The sequence below is a fragment of the Equus caballus genome, chromosome 25, assembly GCF_041296265.1.
Source record: "Equus caballus isolate H_3958 breed thoroughbred chromosome 25, TB-T2T, whole genome shotgun sequence".
NCBI lineage: Eukaryota > Metazoa > Chordata > Mammalia > Perissodactyla > Equidae > Equus > Equus caballus.
This window is the reverse complement of record NC_091708.1, coordinates 6349658-6366698: the sequence shown is the minus strand read 5'-3', so window position 1 is coordinate 6366698 and position 17041 is coordinate 6349658.

Here is a 17041-nt window from a genome sequence, read left to right as displayed (position 1 = left end):
GCAGGTGGTTCTGGTCTGTCCGGCAGGTGGTTCTGGGGTGTCCGGCACGAGGTTCTGGCACGTCTGAAAGGTTGAGTCGGCTTGCCCTTCACGTGATTCCGGCTTGTCCTCCAAGTGGTTCTGGTGTAGCGGGCAGGTGATTTTGGCGTGTCCGGCAGGTGTGACCGGTGAGTCAAGCATGTGGTTCCGGCGAGTGTTTCCTGTGTTTCCGGTCTGTCCGGGAGATGGTTCCGGCCTGTCCGGCACGTGCTTCTGGCACTTCTGAGAGGTTGTGCTGGCATGCCCGGCAGGTGATTCTGGAGTGTCCGCCAAGTGGTTCTGGCGTAGCCGGCAGGTGATTTTTGGGTATCCGGCAGGTGGTTCTGGGGAGTGGATCAGGAACTTCCGGCATTCTCGGCAGGTGCTTCCGCCGTCTCCGACATGTGGTTGTGGCACCTCTGAGAGGTGGTTCCAGCATGCCCGGCAGGTGATTCCGGAGTGTGCGACAAGTGGTTGTGGCGTAGCCGGCTGGTGATTCTGGCGTGTCCGGCAGGTGGTTCTGGGAAGTGGATCAGGAACTTCTGGCATTCTCGGCAGGTGCTTCCGCCGTCTCCGGCATGTGGTTGTGGCACCTCTGAGAGGTGGTTCCAGCATGCCCGGCAGCTGATTCCGGAGTGTCCGACAAGTGGTTGTGGCGTTGCCGTCTGGTGATTCTGGAGTGTCCGGCAGGTGGTTCTGGCGATTCAAGCAGGTGGTCCCGGCGTGTCAGGCAGCTGGTTCCGGTCTGTCCTGGAGGTGGTTCCGGAGTGTCTGCCGAGTGGTTCTGGCGTAGCCGGCAGGTGATTTTGGCATGTCCAGCAGGTGGTTCTGGGGAGTGGAGCAGGTGGTTCCGGCATACTCGGCAGGTGGTTCTGGGGTGTCCGGCAAATGGTTCTGGCACGTCTGATAGGTGGTTCCGGCATGCCCGGCAGGTGATCCTGGAGAGTCCTCCAAGTGGTTCTGGCGTACCCTGCAGGTGTTTCTGGTGTGTCCGGCAGGTGGCTCTGGTGAGTCGAGCAGGTGCTTCTGGCGTGCTCGGCAGGTGGTTCAGGCAGGTCCGGCAGGTGTTTGCCGTCTGTCCATGACGTGGTCCCGGCATGCCCGCAAGGTGATTCTGGAGTGTCCACCAAGTGGTTTTGGCGTAGCTGGCATATTGTTTTGGCCTGTCAGGCAGGTGGTTCTTGCATGTCCAGCAGGTGTTTCCGGCGAGCTCGGCAGGTGCTTCCGGTCTCTCCGGCACGTGGTTGTGGCACGTCTGAGAGATGGTTCCGGCATGCCCGGCAGGTGATTCCGGAGTGTCCTGCATGTGGTTCTGCCACCTCTGAGAGGTGGTTCCGGCATGCCCGCCAGGTGGTTCCAGAGTGTCTGCGGAGTGGTTCTGGCGTAGCCGGCAGGTGATTCCGGCATGTCCAGCAGGTGGTTCTGGGGAGTGGATCAGGTGGTTCTGGCATACTCGGCACGTGGTACCGGCGTGTCCGGAACATGGTTCTGGCAAGTCTGAGATGTGGTTCCGGCATGCCCGACATGTGATTCCGGAGTGTTCGCCAAGTGGTTCTGCCGTAGCTGGCAGGTCATTTTGCATGTCCGGCGGTGGTTCCAGCGAGTCGAGCCGGTGGTTCCGGCGTGTCCAGCAGGTGGATCCTGTCTGTCCGGCAGGTGGTTCTGGCGTGTTTGGCACGAGGTCTGGCACATCTGAGAGGTGGTTCGGGCATGCCCGACAGGTTCTTCTGGAGTGTCCACCACGTGGTTCTGGCGTACCCGGCAGGTGATTTTGGCGTGTCTGGCAGGTGTTTCTTGCAAGTCGAGCATGTGGCTCAGGCATGCTCAGCACGTGCTTCCGGCGTGTCCGGCACGTGGTTCTGGTGTGTCTGAGAGCTGGTTCTGGCATGTCCGGCAGATGATTCCAGAGTGTCCACGAAGTGGTTCTGGTATACTTGGCTGGTGATTTTGGCGTATCAGGAAGGTGGTTCCGGCTAGTTGAGCAGGTGGATCAGACGTGCTCGCCCGGGGGTTCAGGTGGGTCTGGCAGGTGGTTTCGGTCTGTTCAGGGTGTGGTTCCGGCAGCTCAGGCACATGGTTCTGGCACGTCTGAGAGGTGGTTCCGGACGGCCCGACAGGTGTTTCCGGAGTGTCCGCCAAGTGGTTCTGGCGTAGCTGAAAGGTGATGTTGGCGTGACCGGCAGGTGGTTCCAGCAAGCCCGGCAGGTGATTCCGGAGTGTCTGCCGTGTGGTTCTGGCGTAGCTGGCAGGTGATTTTGCATGTCCGGCAATCGTTCCGGCGAGTCGAGCCGGTGGTTCCGGCATGTCCGGCAGGTGATTCCGGCATGTCCAGCAGGTGGTTTCGGCATTCCCGGCAGGTGATTCCGGAGTGTCTGCCGAGTGGTTCTGGCGTAGACGGCAGGTGATTCTGGCGTGTCCAGCAGGTGGTTCTGGGGAGTGGATCAGGTGGTTCGGGCATACTCGGCAGGTGGTACCGGCGTGTCCGGAAGATGGTTCTGGCAAGCCTGATAGGTGGTTCCGGCATGCCCGGCTGCTGATTCGGGAGTGTTCGCCAAGTGGATCTGGCGTAGCCGGCAGGTGATTTTGCATGTCCGGCGGTGGTTCCGGCGAGTCGAGCTGGTGGTTCCGGCGTGTCCGGCAGGTGGTTCCGGTCTGTCCGGCAGGTGGTTCTGGCGTGTCCGGCACGAGGTTCTGGCACGTCTGAGAGGTGGTTCCGGCACGCCCGACAGGTGGTTCCGGAGCATCCGCCAAGTGTTTCTGGCGTACCCTGCAGGTGATTTTGGCATGTCCGAAAGGTGTTTCTTGCGAGTCGAGCAGGTGGCTCAGGCATGCTCAGCTGGTGCTTCCGGCGTCTCTGGCACGTGGTTCTGGTGTGTCTGAGAGCTGGTTCTGTCATGTCCGGCAGATGATTCCGGAGTGTCCACCAAGTGGTTCTGGTATACCTTGGCAGGTGATTTTGGCGTGTCAGGAAGGTGGTTCCGGCTAGTTGAGCAGGTGGATCAGGCGTGCTCGCCGTGGGGTTCAGGCGGGTCTGGCAGGTGGTTTCGGTCTGTTCGGGGAGTGGTTCCGGCATCTCAGGCACATGGTTCTGGCACGTCTGAGAGGTGGTTGCGGCCTGCCCGACAGGTGTTTCCGGAGTGTCCGCCAAGTGGTTCTGGCGTAGCTGAAAGGTGATGTTGGCGTGACCGGCAGGTGGTTAAAGCCTGCCCGGCAGGTGATTCCGGAGTGTCTGCCGAGTTGTTCTGCTGTAGCCGGCAGGTGATTTTGACGTGTCCAGCAGGTGGTTCCGGCGAGCTCGGCAGGTGGTACCCGCGTGTCCGGAACATGGTTCTGGCACGTCTGAGAGATGGTTCCGGCATGCCCGGCAGGTGATTCCGGAGTGTCCGGCATGTGGTTCTGGCACCTCTGAGAGGTGGTTCCGGCATGCCCGGCAGGTGGTTCCGGAGTGTCTGCCGAGTGGTTCTGGCGTAGCCGGCAGGTGATTCTGGCGTGTCCAGCAGGTGGTTCTGGGGAGTGGATCAGGTGGTTCCGGCATACTCGGCAGGTGGTACCGGCGTGTCCGGAACATGGTTCTGGCAAGTCTGAGAGGTGGTTCCGGCATGCCCGACAGGTGATTCCGGAGTGTTCGCCAAGTGGTTCTGGCGTAGCCGGCAGGTCATTTTGCATGTCCGGCGGTGGTTCCGGCGATTCGAGCCGGTGGTTCCGGCGTGTCCAGCAGGTGGTTCCGGTCTGTCCGGCAGGTGGTTCTGGCATGTCCGGCACGAGGTTGTGGCACGTCTGAGAGTTGGTTCCGGCATGCCCGACAGGTGATTTCGGAGTGTCCGCCACGTGGTTGTGGCGTACCCGGCAGGTGATTTTGGCGTGTCTGTCAGGTGTTTCTTGCAAGTCGAGCATTTGGCTCAGGCATGATCAGCAGGTGCTTCCGGCGTGTCCGGCACGTGGTTCTGGTGTGTCTGAGAGCTGGTTCTGGCATGTCCGGCAGATGATTCCGGAGTGTCCACCAAGTGGTTGTGGCATACCCGGCAGGTGATTTTAGCGTGTCAGGTAGGTGGTTCCGGCAAGTCGAGTAGGTGGTTCCGGCGTGCTCGTCACGTGGTTCAGGCGGGTCTGGCAGGTGGTTTCGGTCTATTCGGGGTGTGGTTCCGGCATCTCAGGCACATGGTTCTGGCACATCTGATATGTGGTTCCGGCCGGCCCGACAGGTGTTTCCATGGTGTCCGCCAAGTGGTTCTTGCACAGCTGGCACGTGATGTTGGCGTGACCGGCAGGTGGTTCCAGCCAGCCCGACAGGTGATTCCGAAGAGTTCACCAAATGGTTGTGGCGTAGCCGGCAGGTTATTTTGGCGTGTGCAGCAGGTGTTTCCGGTCTGTCCGGCAGGTGGTTCTGGCGTGACCGGCACGAGGTTCTGGCACGTCTGAGAGTTGGTTCCATCATGCCCGACAGGTGATTCCGGAGAGTTCGCCAACGGGTTCTGGCGTACCCGGCAGGTGATTTTGCGTGTGCGGCAATGGTTCCGGTGAGTCGAGACGGTGGTTCCGGCATGTCCGGCAGGTGGTTCCGGCATGCCCGGCAGGTGATTCCGGAGTGTCCGCCATGTGGTTCTGGCACCTCTGAGAGGTGGTTCCGGCAGGCCCGGCAGGTGATACCGGAGTGTCCGGCATTTGGTTCTGGCACCTGTGAGAGGTGGTTCAGGAATGCCTGGCATTTGGTTCCGGAGTGTCTGCCGAGTGGTTCTGGCGTATCCGGCAGTTGATTTTGGCGTGTCCACTAGGTGGTTCTGGGGAGTGGATCAGCTGGTTCCGGCATACTCGGCAGGTGGTACCGGCGTGTCCAGAACATGGTTCTGGCAAGTCTGAGAGGTGGTTCCGGCACGCCCGACAGGTGATTCCGGAGCGTCCGTCATGTGTTTCTGGCGTACCCGGCATGTGATTTTGGCATGTCCGACAGGTGTTTCTTGCGAGTCGAGCAGGTGGCTCAGGCATGCTCAGCTGGTGCTTCCGGCGTCTCTGGCACGTGGTTCTGGTGTGTCTGAGAGCTGGTTCTGGCATGTCCGGCAGATGAGTCCGGAGTGTCCACCAAGTGGTTCTGGTAGACCTGGCAGGTGATTTTGGCATGTCAGGAAGGTGGTTCCGGCTAGTTGAGCAGGTGGATCAGGCGTGCTCGCCAGGGGGTTCAGGCGGGTCTGGCAGGTGGTTTCGGTCTGTTCGGGGAGTGGTTCCGGCATCTCAGGCACATGGTTCTGCAACGTCTGAGAGGTGGTTCCGGCCGGCCCGACAGGTGATTCCGGAGTGTCCGCCACGTGCTTCTGGCGTACCCGGCAGGTTATTTTGGCGTGTCTGGCAGGTGTTCTTGCAAGTCGAGCATTTGGCTCAGGAATGCTCAGCAGGTGCTTCCGGCGTGTCTGGCACGTGGTTCTGGTGTGTCGGAGAGCTGGTTCTGGCATGTCCGGCAGATGATTCCGGAGTGTCCACCTAGTAGTTTTGGCATACCCGGCAGGTGATTGTAGCGTGTCAGGTAGGTGGTTCCAGCGAGTCGAGTAGGTGGTTCCGGCGTGCGCGGCAGCTGGTTCAGGCGCGTCTGGCAGGTGGTTTCGGTCTGTTCGGGGTGTGGTTCCGGCATCTCAGGCACATGGTTCTGGCACATCTGATAGGTGGTTCCGGCCTGCCCGACAGGTGTTTCCATGGTGTCCGCCAAGTGGTTCTGGCATAGCTGGCAGGTGATGTTGGCGTGACCGGCAGGTGGTTCCAGCCAGCCCGGCAGGTGATTCCGAAGAGTTTGCCCAATGTTGTGGCGTAGCCGGCAGGTGATTTTGGCGTGTCCAGCAGGTGGTTTTGGCGAGTCGAGCAGGTGGTTCTGGCGTGCTCGGCAGGTGCTTCCGGTGTCATTGGCATGTGGTTCCGGCATATCTGAGAGGTGGTTCCGCCATGCCCGGCAGGTGATTCCGGAGTGTCTGCCGAGTGGTCCTGGTGTAGCCGGCAGGTGATTTTGGCGTGTCGAGCAGGTGCTTCCGCCGAGCTCGGCAGGTGGTTCCGGCGTGTCCGGAACATGGTTCTGGCACGTCTGAGAGATGGTTCCGGCATGCCCGGCAGGTGATTCCGGAGTGTCCGACATGTAGTTCTGGCACCTCTGAGAGGTGGTTCCGGCATGCCCGGCAGTTGGTTACGGAGTGTCTGCCGAGTGGTTCTGGCGCTGCCGGCAGTTGATTCTGGCGTATCCAGCAGGTGGTTCTGGGGAGTGGATCAGGTGGTTCCGGCATACTCGGCAGGTGGTACCGGCGTGTCGGGAACTTGGTTCTGGTAAGTCTGAGAGGTGGTTCCGGCATGCCCGACAGGTGATTCCGGAGTGTTCGCCAAGTGGTTCTGGCGTAGCCGGCAGGTCATTTTGCATGTCCGGCTGTGGTTCCGGCGAGTCGACCCGGTGGTTCCGGCTTGTCCAGCAGGTGGTTCTGGCCTGCCCGGCAGGTGATTCCGGAGTGTCCGGCCTGTGGTTCTGGCACCTCTGAGAGGTGGCTCCGGCATGCCCGACAGGTGATTCCGGAGTGTCTGCCGAGTGGTTCTGGGGTAGCCGGCAGTTGATTTTGGCGTGTCCACTAGGTGGTTCTGGGGAGTGGATCAGCTGGTTCCAGCATACTCGGCAGGTGGTACCGGCGTGTCCAGAACATGGTTCTGGCATGTCTGAGAGGTGGTTCCGGCACGCCCGACAGGTAATTCCGGAGCGTCCGCCAAGTGTTTCTGGCGTACCCGGCAGGTGATTTTGGCATGTCCGACAGGTGTTTCTTGCGAGTCGAGCAGGTGGCTGAGGCATGCTCAGCTGGTGCTTCCGGCGTCTCTGGCACGTGGTTCTGCTGTGTCTGAGAGCTGGTTCTGGCATGTCCAGCAGATGATTCCAGAGTGTCCACCAAGTGGTTCTGGTATACCTGGAAGGTGATTTTGGCGTGTCAGGAAGGTGGTTCCGGCTATTTGAGCAGGTGGATCAGGCGTGCTCGCCAGGGGCTTCAGGCGGGTCTGGCAGGTGGTTTCGGTCTGTTGGGGAGTGGTTCCGGCATCTCAGGCACATGGTTCTGGCACGTCTGAGAGGTGGTTGCGGCCGGCCCGACAGGTGTTTCCGGAGTGTCCGCCAAGTGGTTCTGGCGTAGCTGAAAGGTGATGTTGGCGTGACCGGCAGGTGGTTCCAGCCAGCCCGGCAGGTGAGTCAGGAGTGTCTGCCGAGTGGTTCTGGCGAAGCCGGCTGGTGATTTTGGCGTGTCCAGCAGGTGGTACCGGCGTGTCCGGAACATGGTTCTGGCACGTCTGAGAGATGGTTCCGGCATGCCCGGCAGGTGATTCCGGAGTGTCCGGCCTGTGGTTCTGGCACCTCTGAGAGGTGGTTCCGGCATGCCCGGCATGTGGTTCCGGAGTGTCTGCAGAGTGGTTCTGGCGTAGCCGGCAGGTGATTCTGGCGTGTCCAGCATGTGGTTCTGGGGAGTGGATCAGGTGGTTCCGGCATACTCGGCAGGTGGTACCGGCGTGTCTGGAACATGGTTCTGGCAAGTCTGAGAGGTGGTTCCGGCATGCCCGACAGGTGATTCCGGAGTGTTCGCCAAGTGGTTCTGGCGTAGCCGGCAGGTCATTTTGCATGTCCGGCGGTGGTTCCGGCGAGTCGAGCCGGTGGTTCCGGCGCATCCAGCAGGTGTTTCCGGTCTGTCCGGCAGGTGGTTTTGGCGTGACCGGCACGAGGTTCTGGCACGTCTGAGAGTTTGTTCCGGCATGCCCGACAGGTGATTCCGGAGTGTCCGCCACGTGGTTCTGCGTACCCGGCAGGTGATTTTGGCGTGTCTGGCAGGTGTTTCTTGCAAGTCGAGCATTTGGCTCAGGCATGCTCAGAAGGTGCTTCCGGCGTGTCTGGCAAGTGGTTCTGGTGTGTCTGAGAGCTGGTTCTGGCATGCCCGGCAGGTGATTCCGGAGTGTCCGGCATGTGGTTCTGGCACCTCTGAGAGGTGGTTCCGGCATGCCCAGCAGGTGATACCGGAGTGTTCGCCAAGTGGTTCTGGCGTACCCGGCAGGTGATTTTGGCGTGTCTGGCAGGTGTTTCTTGCAAGTCGAGCATATGGCTCAGGGATGCTCAGCAGGTGCTTCCAGCGTGTTCGGCACGTGGTTCTGGTGTGTCTGAGAGCTGGTTCTGGCATGTCCGGCAGATGATTCCGGAGTGTCCACCAAGTGGTTCTGGCATACCCGGCAGGTGATTTTACCGTGTCAGGTAGGTGGTTCCCGCGAGTCGAGTAGGTGGTTCCAGCGTGTTCGGCAGGTGGTTCAGGCGGGTCTGACAGGTGGTTTCGGTCTTTTCAAGGTGTGGTTCCGGCATCTCAGGCACATGGTTCTGGCACGTGTGATAGGTGGTTCCGGCCGGCCCATCAGGTGTTTCCATGCTGTCCGCCAAGTGCTTCTGGCATAGCTGGCAGGTGATGTTGGCGTGACCAGCAGGTGGTTCCAGCAAGCCAGGCTAGTGATTCCGAAGAGTTCACCAAATGGTTGTGGCGTAGCCGGCAGGTGATTTTGGCGTGTCCAGCAGGTGGTTTTGGCGAGTCGAGCAGGTGGTTCTGGCGTGCTCGGCAGGTGCTTCCGGTGTCATTGGCATGTGGTTCCGGCATGTCTGACAGGCGGTTCCGCCATGCCCGGCAGGTGATTCCGGAGTGTCTGCCGCGTGGTTCTGGCGTAGCCGACAGGTGATTATGGCGTGCTCAGCAGATGGTTCCGGCGAACTCGGCAGGTGGTACCGGCGTGTCCGGAACATGGTTCTGGCACGTCTGAGAGATGGTTCCGGCATGCCCGGCAGGTGATTCCGGAGTGTCTGTTATGTGGTTCTGGCACCTCTGAGAAGTGGTTCCGGCATGCCCGACAGGTGATTCCGGAGTGTTCGCCAAGTGGTTCTGGCGTAGCCGGCAGGTCATTTTGCATGTCCGGCGGTGGTTCCGGCGAGTCGAGCCGGTGGTTCCAGCGTGTCCAGCAGGTGTTTCCGGTCTGTCCGGCAGGTGGTTCCGGCGTGACCGGCACGAGGTTCTGGCACCTCTGAGAGTTGGTTCCGGCATGCCCGACAGGTGATTCCGGAGTGTACGCCACGTGGTTCTTGCGTACCCGGCAGGTGATTTTGGCGTGTCTGTCAGGTATTTCTTGCAAGTCGAGCATGTGGCTCAGGCATGATCAGCAGGTGCTTCCGGCCTGTCCGGCACGTGGTTCTGGTGTGTCTGAGAGCTGGTTCTGGCATGTCCGGCAGATGATTCCGGAGTGTCCACCAAGTGGTTGTGGCATACCCGGAAGGTGATTTTAGCGTGTCAGGTAGGTGGTTCCAGCGATTCGAGTAGGTGGTTCCGGAGTGCTCGGCAGGTGGCTCAGGCGGGTCTGGCAGGTGGTTTCGGTCTGTTCGGGGTTTGGTTCCGGCATGTCAGGCACATGGTTCTGGCACGTCTGATAGGTGGTTCCGGCCGGCCCGACAGGTGTTTCCATGGTGTCCGCCAAGTGGTTCTGGCATAGCTGGCAGGTGATATTGGCGTGACCGGCAGGTGGTTCCAGCCAGCCCGGCAGGTGATTCCGAAGTGTTCACCAAATGGTTGTGGCGTAGCCGGCAGGTGATTTTGGCGTGTCCAGCAGGTGGTTTTGGCGAGTCGAGCAGGTGGTTCTGGCGTGCTCGGCAGGTGCTTCCGGTGTCATTGGCATGTGGTTCCGGCATGTCTGAGAGCTGGTTCCGCCATGCCCGGCAGGTGATTCCGGAGTGTTCCCCAAGTGGTTCTGGCATAGCCGGCAGGTGATTTTGCATGTCCGGCAATGGTTCCGGCGAGTCGAGCCGGTGGTTCCGGCATGTCCAGCAGGTGGTTCCGGCATGCCCGGCAGGTGATTCCGGAGTGTCCGGCATGTGGTTCTGGCACCTCTGAGAGGTGGTTCCGGCATGCCCGGCAGGTGATACCGCAGTGTTCGCCAAGTGGTTCTGGCGTAGCCGGCAGGTGATTTTGCATGTCCGGCAATGGTTCCAGCGAGTCGAGCCGTGGTTTCGGAATGTCCGGCAGGTGGTTCCGGCATGTCCGGCAGGTGGTTCCGGCATGTCCAGCACGTGTTTAAATCATGCCCGGCAGGTGATTCCGGAGTGTCCGGCATGTGGTTCTGACACCTCTGAGAGGTGGTTCCGGCATGCCCGGCAGGTGATACCGGAGTGTCCGGCATTTGGTTCTGGCACCTCTGAGAGGTGGTTTCGGACTGCCTGGCATGTGATTCCGGAGTGTCTGCCCAGTGGTTCTGGCGTAGCCGGCAGTTGATTTTGGCGTGTGCACTAGGTGGTTCTGGGGAGTGGATCAGCTGGTTCCGGCATACTCGGCAGGTGGTACCGGCGTGTCCAGAACATGGTTCTGGCAAGTCTGAGAGTTGGTTCCGGCACGCCCGACAGGTGATTCCGGAGCGTCGGCCAAGTGTTTCTGGCGTACCCGGCAGGTGATTTTCGCCTGTCCGACAGGTGTATCTTGCGAGTCGAGCAGGTGGCTGAGGCATGCTCAGCTGGTGCTTCCGGCGTCTCTGGCACGTGGTTCTGGTGTGTCTGAGAGCTGGTTCTGGCATGTCCGTCAGATGATTCCGGAGTGTCCACGAAGTGGTTCTTGTATACCTGGCAGGTGATTTTGGCGTGTCAGGAAGTTGGTTCCGGCTAGTTGAGCAGGTGGATCAGGCGTGCTCGACAGGGGGTTCAGGCGGGTCTGGCAGGTGGTTTCGGTGTGTTCGGGGAGTGGTTCCGGCATCTCAGGCTCATGGTTCTGGCACGTCTGAGAGGTGGTTCCGGCCTGCCCGACAGGTGTTTCCATGGTGTCCGCCAAGTGGTTCTGGCATAGCTGGCAGGTGATGTTGGCGTGACCGGCAGGTGGTTCCAGCAAGCCCGGCAGGTGATTCCGAAGAGTTCACCAAATGGTTGTGGCGTAGCCGGAAGGTGATTTTGGCGTGTCCAGCAGGTGGTTTTGGCGAGTCGAGCAGGTGGTTCTGGCGTGCTCGGCAGGTGCTTCCGGTGTCATTGGCATGTGGTTCCAGCATGTCTGAGAGCTGGTTCTGGCATGCCCGGCAGGTGATTCCGGAGTGTTCGCCAAGTGGTTCTGGCGTAGCCGGCAGGTGATTTTGCATGTCCGGCGGTGGTTCCGGCGAGTCAAGCCGGTGGTTCCAGCGTGTCCAGCAGGTGGATCCGGTCTGTCCGGCAGGTGGTTCTGGGGTGTCCGGAACGAAGTTCTGGCACGTCTGAGAGGTTGTGTCGTGATGCAGTTCACGTGATTCCGGCTTGTCCGCCAAGTGGTTCTGGTTTAGGGGGCAGGTGATTTTGGCATGTCAGGCAGGTGGGACCGGTGAGTCAAGCAGGTGGTTCGGGCGAGTGTTTCCTGTGTTTCCGGTCTGTCCGGGAGATGGTTCCGCCCTGTCTGGCACGTGCTTCTGGCACTTCTGAGAGGTTGTGCTGGCATGCCCGGCAGGTGATTCTGGAGTGTCCGCCAAGTGGTTGTGGCGTAGCCGGCTGGTGGTTCTGGCGAGTCAAGCAGGTGGTCCCGGCGTGTCCGGCAGGTGGTTCCGGTCTGTCCTGGAGTTGGTTCCGGAGTGTCTGCCGAGTGGTTCTGGTGTAGCCGTATGTGATTTTGGCGTGTCCAGCAAGTGCTTCCGACGAGCTCGGCAGGTGGTATCGGCGTGTCTGGAACATGGTTCTGGCCCATCTGAGAGATGGTTCCGGCATGCCCGGTAGGTGATTCCGGAGTGTCCGCCAAGTGTTTCTGGCATACCCAGCAGGTGATTATGGCATGTCCGACAGGTGTTTCTTGCGAGTCGAGCAGGTGGCTCAGGCATGCTCAGCAGGTTCTTCCGGCGTCTCTGGCACATGGTTCTGGTGTGTCTGAGAGCTGATTCTGACATGTCCAGCAGATGATTCCGGAGTGTCCACCAAGTGGTTCTGGTATACCTGGCAGGTGATTTTGGCGTGTCAGGAAGGTGGTTCCCGCTAGTTGAGCAGGTGGATCAGGCATGCTCGCCAGGGGGTTGAGGCGGGTCTGGCAGGTGGTTTCCGTCATTTCGGGGTGTGGTTCCGGCATCTCAGGCACATGGTCCTGGCACGTCTGAGAGGTGGTTCCGGCCGGCCCGAAAGGTTTTTCCGGAGTGTCCGCCAAGTGGTTCTGGCGTAGCTGGCAGGTGATGTTGGCGTGACCGGCAGGTGGTTCCAGCCAGCCCGGCAGGTGATTCCGGAGTGTTCGCCAAGTGGTTCTGGCATAGCCGGCAGGTGATTTGGCATGTCCGGCAATGGTTCCGGCGAGTCGAGCCGGTGGTTCCGGAATGTCCGGCAGGTGGTTCCGGCATGCGCGGCAGGTGATGCCGGAGTTTCCGTCATGTGGTTCTGGCACCTCTGAGAGGTGGTTCCGGCATGCCCGGCAGGTGATACCGGAGTGTCCGGCATTTGGTTCTGGCACCTATGAGAGGTGGTTCCGGATTGCCTGGCCTGTGATTACGGAGTGTCTGCCGAGTGGTTCTGGCGTAGCCGGCAGTTGATTTTGGCGTGTCCACTAGGTGGTTCTGTGGAGTGGATCAGCTGGTTCCGGCATACTCGGCAGGTGGTACCGGCGTGTCCAGAACATGGTTCTGGCAAGTCTGAGAGGTGGTTCCGGCACGCCCGACAGGTGATTCCGGAGCGTCCGCCAAGTGTTTCTGGCGTACCCGGCAGGTGATTTTCGCCTGTCCGACAGGTGTATTTTGCGAGTCGAGCAGGTGGCTGAGGCATGCTCAGCTGGTGCTTCCGGCGTCTCTGGCACGTGGTTCTGGTGTGTCTGAGAGCTGGTTCTGGCATCTCCGGCAGATGATTCCGGAGTGTCCACCAAGTGGTTCTTGTATACCTGACAGGTGATTTTGGCGTGTCAGGAAGTTTGTTCCGGCTAGTTGAGCAGGTGGATCAGGCGTGCTGGCCAGGGGCTTCAGGCGGGTCTGGCAGGTGGTTTCGGTCTGTTCGGGGCGTGGTTCCGGCATCTCAGGCTCATGGTTCTGGCACGTCTGAGAGGTGGTTCCGGCCGGCCCGACAGGTGTTTCCATGGTGTCCGCCAAGTGGTTCTGGCATAGCTGGCAGGTGATGTTGGCGTGACCGGCAGGTGGTTCCAGCAAGCCCGGCAGGTGATTCCGAAGAGTTCACCAAATGGTTGTGGCGTAGCCGGCAGGTGATTTTGGCGTGTCAGGAAGGTGGTTCCGGCTAGTTGAGCAGGTGGATCAGGCGTGCTCGCCAGGGGGTTCAGGCGGGTCTGGCAGGTGGTTTCGGTCTGTTCGGGGAGTGGTTCCGGCATCTCAGGCACATGGTTCTGGCACGTCTGAGAAGTGGTTCCGGCCGGCCGGAGAGATGTTTCCGGAGTTTCCGCCAAGTGGTTCTGGCGTAGCTGAGAGGTGATGTTGGCGTGACCGGCATGTGGTTCCAGCCAGCCCGACAGGTGATTCCGGAGTGTTCGCCAAGTGGTTCTGGCGTAGCCGGCAGGTCATTTTGCATGTCTGGCGGTGGTTCCGGCGAGTCTAGCCGGTGGTTCCGGTGTGTCCGGCAGGTTGTTCTGACGTGACCGGCACGAGGTTCTGGCACGTCTGAGCGTTGGTTCCGGCATGCCCGACAGGTGATTCCGGAGTGTCCGCCACGTGGTTCTGGCGTACCCGGCAGGTGATTTTGGCATGTCTGGCAGGTGTTTCTTGCAAGTCGAACATTTGGCTCAGGCATGCTCAGCAGGTGCTTCCGGCGTGCCTGGCACGTGGTTCTGGTGTGTTTGAGAGCTGGTTCTGGCATGTCCGGCAGATGATTCCGGAGTGTCCACCAAGTGGTTCTGGCATAGCTGTCAGGTGATTTTGCATGTCCGGCAATGGTTCCGGCGAGTCGAGCCGGTGGTTCCGGCATGTCCGGCAGGTGGTTCCGGCATGCCCGGCAGGTGATTCCGGACTGTCCGGCATGTGGTTCTGGCACCTCTGAGAGGTGGTTCTGGCATGCCCGGCAGGTGATACCGGAGTGTTCGCCAAGTGGTTCTGGCGTAGCCCGCAGGTGATTTGGCATGTCTGGCAATGGTTCCGGCGAATCGAGACGGTGATTCCGGAATGTCCGGCAGGTGGTTCCGGCATGTCCGGCAGGTGGTTCCAGGATGTCCAGCACGTGGTTCCAGCATGCCCGGCAGGTGATTCCGGAGTGTCCGGCATGTGATTCTGGCACCTCTGAGACGTGGTTCCGGCATGCCCGGCAGGTGATTCCGGAGTGTCTGCCGAGTGGTTCTGGCGTAGCCGGCAGGTGATTTTGGCGTGTCCAGCAGGTGGTTTTGGCGAGTTGAGCAGGTGGTTCTGGCGTGCTAGGCAGGTGTTTCCGGTGTCATTGGCATGTCGTTCCGGCATGTCTGAGAGGTGGTTCCGGCATGCCTGGCAGGTGGTTCCGGAGAGTCTGCCGAGTGGTTCTGGACCCAGCCCGGCAGGGGATTCCGAAGAGTTCACCAAATGCTTGTGGCGTAGCCGGCAGGTGATTTTGGCGTGTCAGGAAGGTGGTTCCGGCTAGTTGAGCAGGTGGATCAGGCGTGCTCGCCAGGGGGTTCAGGCGGGTCTGGCAGGTGGTTTCGGTCTGTTCGGGGAGTGGTTCCGGCATCTCAGGCTCATGGTTCTGGCACGTCTGAGAGGTGGTTCCGGCACGCCCGACTGGTGATTCTGCAGCGTCCGCCAAGTGTTTCTGGCGTACCCGGCAGGTGATTTTGGCTTGTCCGACAGGTGTTTCTTGCGAGTCGTGCAGGTGGCTCAGGCATGCTCAGCAGGTGCTTCCGGCGTCTCTGGCACGTGGTTCTGGTGTGTCTGAGAGCTGGTTCTGGCATGTCCGGCAGATGATTCCGGAGTGTCCACCAAGTTGTTCTGGTATACCTGGCAGGTGATTTTGGCGTGTCAGGAAGGTGGTTCCGGCTAGTTGAGCAGGTGGATCAGGCGTGCTCTCCAGGGGGTTCAGGCGGGTCTGGCAGGTGGTTTCGGTCTGTTCGGGGAGTGGTTCCGGCATCTCAGGCACATGGTTCTGGCACGTCTGAGAGGTGGTTCCTGCCGGCCAGACAGGTGTTTCCGGAGTGTCCGCCAAGTGGTTCTGGCACCTCTGAGAGGTGGTTCCGGCATGCCCGGCAGGTGACACCGGAGTGTCCAGCATGTGGTTCTGGCACCTCTGAGAGGTGGTTCTGGCATGCCCCGCAGGTGATACCGGAGTCTCCGCCATTTGCTTCTGGCACCTCTGAGTGGTGGTTCCGGAATGCCTGGCATGTGATTCCGGAGTGTCTGCCGAGTGGTTCTGGCGTAGCCGGCAGTTGATTTTGCATGTCCGTCAATGGTTCCGGCGAGTCAAGCCGGTGGTTCCGGCATGTCCAGCAGGTGGTTACGGCATGCCCGGCAGGTGATTCCGGAGTGTCCGGCATGTGGTTCTGGCACCTCTGAGAGGTGGTTCAGGAATGCCTGGCATGTGATTCCGGAGTGTCTGCCGAGTGGTTCTGGCGTAGCCGGCAGTTGATTTTGGCGTGTCCACGAGGTGGTTCTGGGGAGTGGATCAGCTGGTTCCGGCATACTCGGCAGGTGGTACCGGCGTGTCCAGAACATGGTTCTGGCAAGTCTGAGAGGTGGTTCCGGCACGCCCGACAGGTGATTCTGCAGCGTCCGCCAAGTGTTTTTGGCGTACCCTGCAGGTGATTTTGGCTTGTCCGACAGGTGTTTCTTGCGAGTCGTGCAGGTGGCTCAGGCATGCTCAGCAGGTGCTTCCGGCGTCTCTGGCACGTGGTTCTGGTGTGTCTGAGAGCTGGTTCTGGCATGTCCGGCAGATGATTCCGGAGTGTCCACCAAGTTGTTCTGGTATACCTGGCAGGTGATTTTGGCGTGTCAGGAAGGTGGTTCCGGCTAGTTGAGCAGGTGGATCAGGCGTGCTCGCCAGGGGGTTCAGGCGGGTCTGGCAGGTGGTTTCGGTCTGTTCGGGGAGTGGTTCCGGCATCTCAGGCACATGGTTCTGGCACATCTGAGACGTGGTTCCGGCCGGCCGGAGAGGTGTTTCCGGAGTGTCCGCCAAGTGGTTCTGGCATAACTGAAAGGTGATGTTGGCGTGACCGGCAGGTGGTTCCAGCCGGCCCGGCAGGTGATTCCGGAGTGTCTGCTGTGTGGTTCTGGCGTAGCTGGCAGGTGGTTTTGGCGTGTACAGCAGGTGGTTCCAGCGAGCTCGGCAGGTGGTACCAGCATGTCCGGAAGAATGTTCTTGCACGTCTGAGAGATGGTTCCGGCATGCCCGGCAGGTGATTCGGGAGTGTCCGGCATGTGGTTCTGGCACCTCTGAGAGGTGGTTCCCGGCATGCCCGGCAGGTGATTCCGGAGTGTTCGGCATGTGGTTCTGGCACCTCTGAGAGGTGGTTCCGGCATGCCCGGCAGGTGGTTCCGGAGTGTCTGCCGAGTGGCTCTTGCGTAGTCGGCAGGTGATTCTGGCGTGTAGAGCAGGTGGTTCTGGGGAGTGGATCAGGTGGTTCAGGCATACTCGGCAGGTGGTACCGGCGTGTCCGGAACATGGTTCTGGCAAGTCTGAGAGGCGGTTCCGGCATGCCCGACACGTGATTCCGGAGTGTCCGCCACGTGGTTCTGGCATACCCGGCAGGTGATTTTGGCGTGTCTGGCAGGTGTTTCTTGCAAGTGGAGCATATGGCTCAGGGTTGCTCAGCAGGTGCTTCCAGCGTGTTCGGCACATGGTTCTGGTGTGTCTGAGAGCTGGTTCTGGCATGTCCGGCAGATGATTCCGGAGTGTCCACCAAGTGGTTGTGGCATACCCGGCAGGTGATTTTAGCGTGTCAGGTGGGTGGTTCCAGCGAGTCGAGTAGGTGGTTCCGGCGTGCTCGGAAGGTGGTTCAGGCGGGTCTGGCAGGTGGTTTCGTCTGTTCGGGGTGTGGTTCCGGCATCTCAGGCACATGGTTCTGGCACGTCTGATAGGTGGTTCCGGCCGGCCCGACAGGTGTTTCCATGCTGTCCGCCAAGTGGTTCTGGCATAGCTGGCAGG